This window comes from Bombyx mandarina, chromosome 21, assembly GCF_030267445.1.
Source record: "Bombyx mandarina strain Sakado chromosome 21, ASM3026744v2".
Taxonomy (NCBI): Eukaryota; Metazoa; Arthropoda; class Insecta; order Lepidoptera; family Bombycidae; genus Bombyx; species Bombyx mandarina.
Window position 1 is genome coordinate 11,500,811 of NC_143227.1, and position 7,375 is coordinate 11,508,185.

Genomic DNA, 7,375 nt, shown 5'->3' on the forward strand with positions numbered 1-7,375 from the left:
GTCGGATAAGGTGGAGAAAAAGAAGACCAACTTTAATTTCAATTAATAAATTCTCTCCGCGTTAACCTTTTTAAGTCCGTTAAAAAATCATATTGATTAAGAAACGAAATAAAGCACTTCTGTGGTGGGTAGCCATCATACATCGCAAGATAATTGACAGATGCCCGAATCTCTGATCTTCCTTTCGTCGTAAGCCTCCCAAACTGGTGACTTATGACGAAAGGAAGATCTTCCACCGACCGGGTGATATTGCTCGGTAGACCGACGGTCCGAATGTTGTTGTTCGGAACTTGTATACATATATGCAATATTATCTTGAAAATGTCGTAAGCGAGATTCAGGCGTCTGTCAAATATCTTGCGTTGTATGATGGTTACCCGCCACACTTCCAAATTTTTAATCCAATAACATTTACGGTACACTAGATAATGACCGAGCTTAGCTCGTTTTTTTTTTTGATAACGCCATCTTGTCGTGTCTTTAAAGCGGTTAGTTGCCCTCAATTAAGAAAAATAGTATCATTATTCGCCAATAGATGTCGGGAAGAGTTGATTATTGAAAACACGAATAAAACAACATTTTCTGAAAATAAATCGTAGCTAGATCGATTTATCGCCTCCGGAATCCCCCGTATACTAAATTTTATGAAAATCGTTGAAGCCGTTTCCGAGATTCAGATTATATACATATATATTAATAAACAAGAATTGCTCGTTTAAAGGTATAAGATTTCCACGGCCGTCGATGTTCAAATTCAATTTCAAAGCTGATTCAAAACTGAAAACCGTTCTTGCATCGCCCAACATCTGTTTTCAGTCGGTATATAAATAAATAAAATAAGTGCAAAGAGGTTGGTGTCGATCGATCAATCGCCGAGTCCTGTGTCTTGGCTGAGTTATTGACATTGTTATGTCGTGCGCAGTCGAGACTGCTCAACTGTTTTGGTGCAAACGTATTTACGGTAGTTTAATCCTTATATTTCCATTATACTTTAGTTTAATAATACGAAAAAAATTTACCGGCCATTGAATCAGTAATATAGGCACTATAGTTTCTTTAATAGAGTAAATGTCTTATATAATGATCGCTTAGCGTTGAGCGGGTCGTGAGCTACTTTGTCTAATTAAATCCAAATCCAAAATTTAAAATTATTTATAACGCAATTACGAGTATTCGTTTAACAAAATACCATTCTCCTAATTCTGAACTACAAACTGTTTAAACAATTTAAATCATCAACGTCAAATGTAAAACAAAAAAAAAACAAAAAAAAACAAATCAAACAATTCGCATTCGGACAGTCTAAATACGTTACAGCGCGTATAAGTTAAATTGTGTGCCGTGAAACCGTATATAAATCAATCAGCCCCTTCGCACTTTACAGAGAGATCGATTTGATTATAAAAACAAAAAAACAAAACAAAAAAAAACAATCAAGACAGTGTCAACTTTAAATCACTCGTTGGTTTGTTTTGCTCGTTTGATTTCGTGTGTCCGGCTTATTTTAGACGGGGTGATTGTTTAATTAATCTTAGCTCTGTTGATTGGTTACGGCGTTTTGCGAATTTGCTTAGAACGTTGATATAAAATGTTTGTCTGACGGGCGTTTTGAAATAAGATAGTATGAGGAGAGTTTTCACCCGTAAACACGGTTTTGCCCGTCACACTTCCAATCAGTTGAGCCGTATACAGGACTACTTTAAGGCCATATACAACTTCATACTAAATTTTTCATAAAGGATTACCACTACGACTTTAATTTCTAGTTTTTATTTTTTTAGAAATAAATTTAGAAATAATTACTACGACAGAGTAGATAGTTACGAATATACTTATATAATAGATTAATGAAATATTGAACAAGTATTCGTGGCTTAAGGTACTTACTGCAAGTTTAGATACTGGAGAGAAATTACGAGTAATTGTTACAATACTAAAGATATATTGACATTATAGCATATTTAGATAAAATAAAATAGAGGTGGATAATGTTCGTAATGTGCGTATTGTGTTGCTTTTCTTTTTTTTGGTACTTATTGTTTTTCTTTGTTCACTTTTATTTTTTTATTGCTTAGATAGGTGGACGGGCTCACAGCCCACCTGGCGTTAAGTGGTTACTGGAGCCTACAGACATCTACAACGTAAATGCGCCACCCACCTTGAGATATAAGTTCTAAGGTCTCAGTACAGTTACAACGGCTGCCCCACCCTTCAAACCGAAACGCATTACTGCTTCACGGTAGAAATAGGCAGGGTGGTGGTACCTACCCGTGCGGACTCACAAGAGGTCCTACCACCAGTCGTTAGCATATTCAAGTAATACTAATTAAATTAACACTCATAAGAACTAGCAAAAGCATTATTATTAAGGTTATATAATAAGACGGTTCTTTATTTTAGAATAAAGTCTTAAAGAAAATTCACAGAGACCCGTAAATCGGTATCGAGATGCGTAACGCAACCCATATTCCTGAATGTTAAGAAAGATAACGCGTCAAAGGTTATCGGTTTGTTCACGAGGATCATGCGTGTTCGAAGAGAATATAATCAGCTCACATTTTTAACGGAGCTTGAAGTGACTGGAGAGTATTTGTCAATACGCTTTTATTAGCTTCAGGCGTATGTATGTTAAGTATGTTAGTATGTAACGGAATCTTTATATTTGTAACTCGAAATTTGATATACTTATTAAGGATAGTTTAACTACGCACTAACTTAAAATTATTCCAAGTCATTCAATCCCGTTTTTGCAGGATAGCCGTCGCAGTTCCGTGGTTCGTCAGGAACGTCGACCTCCATGACGACCTGGACTTAGAGTCCATCAGTAAGTATCTGCAGTTGGCGTCGATGCGCCACTTCGATAAAGCGGCACGTTCCGGCGTCAGGTTTGAGCCCCGTGAGCTCACCTACTAGTTAAGGTTACGCTGAAATAGCCTCTCAAGACTTATTAGGCTAGTCAGCTTAGGTAGAAAAAAAAATCCAGTTTAATTTACACTATTGATATATAGGTACTAGTGAATTTGAATACGTTTTGGTCGGGGGCGAGTTACGGTCGCTTGCCAACGCTTCCACAGCGCAATCCTATTTCACACACGAGCGCCCTTCACCCCGTATCTAATAGACGCGTTGCTCGATTTCATCAAAGGAGATTTACGTTTTTGCATCGTCCTTATATCGTATTTTTAGCTTACGTTTGCGAATGAGTGCATTGAGATGTTTTCGGAAATATTAGGCTCCATTTCACTTTAAATGACTGTCACGCGGTAAGCGGTTTTATAGTTTAAAAAAAAATATATATTTTCGTTACGGAATTTCTTGATTCGGTCGCCGTGCTCAAAGCCCGCGATAAAAGCTATGCAATAGCTTTAAAAAGATTCATGAAACACTGTGTAAGGGCTATTTTACCAAATTTCACGACCCAGAATCAGATATGATACAGACAGCTCTGATGATCGTAAATGCAGGTTCATAGTCCGCTCCGCCAGCTGAAATAAACGTTACTTTAATCCAAGAAAAAAAAAAAAGTGTGGTGTCGTAGGATACCGGATAGAAACGAAGTTCCTTATGATAAAATTATTAATTTTAAGTTCTATTCGAGGTATTAAGAAAATAATTACTCGGGTATACATTTTTATTATGATTTTATTTATTGATAAAATTAAAAAAAAACTACTTAACAAAGTTATCAATTTTATTTTATTCACAATGATTTATAAAAAATATATAATAATAATATATAAAGAAACAGCTTTTTATATGAATAATAATAATAACCGTCATCACCGTAGACTATACATTAGACACTGTATAGCCATCATACTAAGACTATACATAAATAATAAAAATCTTACGTCACGGGCGTTTTTTCCCGGTTAGGGGACCCCTCCGCATCGTCCATAAGGAACTTCGTTCCAAAAAACTTTATTTTAATACACACAGAATTTATTTATCCTTTACAAAAATTTTATTTATTTATTTTTTTATTGCTTAGATGGGTGGACGAGCTCACAGCCCACCTGGTGTTAAGCGGTTACTGGAGCCCATAGAAATCTACGACGTAAATGCGCCACCCACCTTGAGATATAAGTTCTAAGGTCTCAGGTATAGTTACATATGATTTAGTAACATATGGAAATAAGTATATCATATAGTAACAATGATTTAGAACTTAAGAACTAAGGGTTTGAGTACATTATGTGTTTATAACTTATTGATATATGACTTAGGTACTAGTGTGAGGGGCATAATATAACATGTCTCATTAAAGTTAAGTTTAACTTAAAAAATAAGACAATCGTTGTGTAGTCAAGCGATATATTAGTAGATACTTGTAGCTTGCGGTATTTACGCTAGTGTTAATATTTTTTTAGGTTAAGACCGTGAGCTCACATACTGGTCCGCGCGAAATTGGGATAGCCCTTTAGACTACCAACGATTAGATAGGGAAAAAAACCTCTTTTTACTAATAATAATTATTAGATTTTTATTTGTGAATTAAAAAAGACGATTGTAGACAGACTTGCTCATCTGTTTATAAGTAGTCACTGTTAAAAAGTCGTCGTGGCCTAACGGATAAGACGTCCGGTGTATTCGTGTTGAGCGATGCACTGGTGTTCGAATCCCGCAGGCGGGTACCAATTTTTTTAATGAAATACATACTCAACAAATGTTCACGATTGACTTCCACGGTGAAAGAATAACATCGTGTAATAAAAATCAAACCCGCAAAATTATAATTTGCGTAATCACTCGCTCGTCCACCCATCTAAGCAATAAAAAAACATGAAAATCAAGAAAACTAACGTCACAAGAAGCGACTTCAACATCCCTTACTTTAGCTCTCTAAATTGCTATGTTATTGCTGCCCGGTTGTCTGATCGGCGAGCCCGCTTGTTTCTTGGCCATACCCGTTCTAATCCATATTGGCAGTAGGGAGTCGGTTACCGAGGAAATGGATAGCTGTTCGATTCGTTGACGTTTTGCCGCTGATGCGATTTCACGCACGGCCACCGTCCCACCCGGCCCACACAGCAGCCGCGTGCTGATCTGTGAATGCTTAACACAAGATATTCGCCCGATCCCGTTAACAGAAATACTTCGATACTACAAGAAGTTTGCTCGAGTATCTAGGATCTTGTGTTTGTGTGATATATGAATAAATTATTGACGTATTTACTGGTGGTAGGACCTCTTGTGAGTCCGCACGTGTAGGTACCACCACCCCGCCTGTTTCCGCCGTGAAGCAGTAATGCGTTTCGGTTTGAAGGGTGGCGCAGCCGTTGTAACTGTACTTGAGACCTTAGAACTTTTACCTCAAGGTGGGTGGCGCATTTACGCTGTAGCTGTATATGGGCTCCAGTAACCACTTAACACCAGGTGGGCTGTGAGCTTGTCCAACCAACTAAGCAATAAAAAAAATATAAAAAAAACAGAAACACTTCGATACTACAAGAAGTATGCTCGAATATTTAGGATCTTGTGTTTGTGTCATATATGAATAAAATATGACGTACATGACCTTTTTAAGTACAGGACCCGGCGATAAATATTGCACACTAGCGACCCGCCCTCGCTTCGCTTCGGAAACATTAAAACACACATGAAACCAAAAAAAAAAAAAAAAAAATAAAAAAAGTAGCCTATGTTCATCAGGGACAATGTCGGCTTCTAATGGAAAAAGAATTTTTCAAATCGGTCCAGTAGTTTCGGAGCCTATTCGAAACAAACAAACAAACAAATCTTTCCTCTTTATAATATTATTAGTATTAGTATTAGTATTAGTATAGATCGATCGTGGGAAAGAGACGGTTAATTTTTGCTTCGTAGAGCGTTATATCTGTCGCACTAATTGACATTTAGTCTCCATAGATACCGGATCGTTGGTGTTTCGTTGCACACAGGTAACGCTCTACAACAAAAACAAAATTAGACGACTGTCTCTTTCTAAATATCGATGTGCAATATTTATAGCCTGGTACTGTAGCTATTTGAGCTTAAGTATACTAAAATGCCCCAGTTCACCTCGAAATTGGTGGTATTTTTAATGTAGTTTGTGGTTAAATTTATTTCATGGCATAGATTCTTGTCTTTTACGCAAAATTTTCATTTATGAGAGAAATAGAGAGAGAGAGAGAGAGAGAGAGAGAGAGAGAGAGAGAGAGAGAGAGAGAGAGAGAGAGAGAGAGAGTATGCTTTATTGTAGGTACACGGAAATAAATAAATATGCAAAAAATTTATTACAAAAAAGGTGGACAAGAATTTAACGCAATAACGTAGTGAGAAATTATTAGATTGGTTTTATTATTGTTATAAATGTTTATTATAATAAAATGCAAATCATAGAACCAAAAACGGATGTTTTTATTTTTTTATTTTTTTAATGCCCTTGTAGGCAGACGAGCATACGGCCCACCTGATGGTGAGTGGTTACCGTCGCCCATGGACTTCAGCAATTTCAGGGGCAGAGCGAAGCCGCTGCCTACCGCTTAATACTCTTTACTTACGCTTAATACGCTTTACGCTTAACACTCTACTAATACTTAATACTGAAGTAAAAGAACCACCAAAAAGAAGAAACAGTTCTGTTAATGATCTAGAGCCACTACTCTCTTAATAGACCTTCAGTTTTAATTTCAGTTTAAAAAAAAACACTCTTATTTTTTATTGTATTACCTTTACGCATCAAACTTTAATATCATCCATAGAGTCACAAAGCGGAAGAGCGTACGAGCGGCGCCACAATCGCATTGTGCGGAGGCGACCAATTGTGTGGAACCCCTGCCTTGATCACTTAATTGACTGCCGAACACCCACGAAATGCGCGTATACAATCAAACCACACGCTGCCCATTACGCATTCTACAGCGCACCCCTCCACGAAACCAGCAACAAAATCCGCAATGTAAAGCTTGGCATATAAATTATCGTAACGATTTAAGTGCATTGGAAATGAGATTGGTTAGCGAGCGACAGGATTTGTGTGGGAGCATTTAAAAGGACTTAATCTGAGCTATTAAGCAAGGGATTTTGTGGGCTCGATCCGACAATAATGTACGCGCGAATGAAGCCGTAAGGTGGTGGAAGTTATCGGATTTGAACCTTCAGTGGCTCTTGGAGTACTCGGGAAAGTAGCGACTGAGTTGCAGCCGGTGCACGATTGAGTTATCTACTTAGATTTAGTTCTATGAATACAAGGCGCGAATGTAGCATCGTCTGCATAAGGAAACATGCCGAATATTCTCATTTTTATATTATATTTCAATAATTGTAAATAGACATGCTTTAACAAAAACCGACTTCGAATAGAAAAAAAAAGATATTCCAAAACAAATTATGTAATATACACTAAAAGCAATAATCATCGAAATCGGTTGGC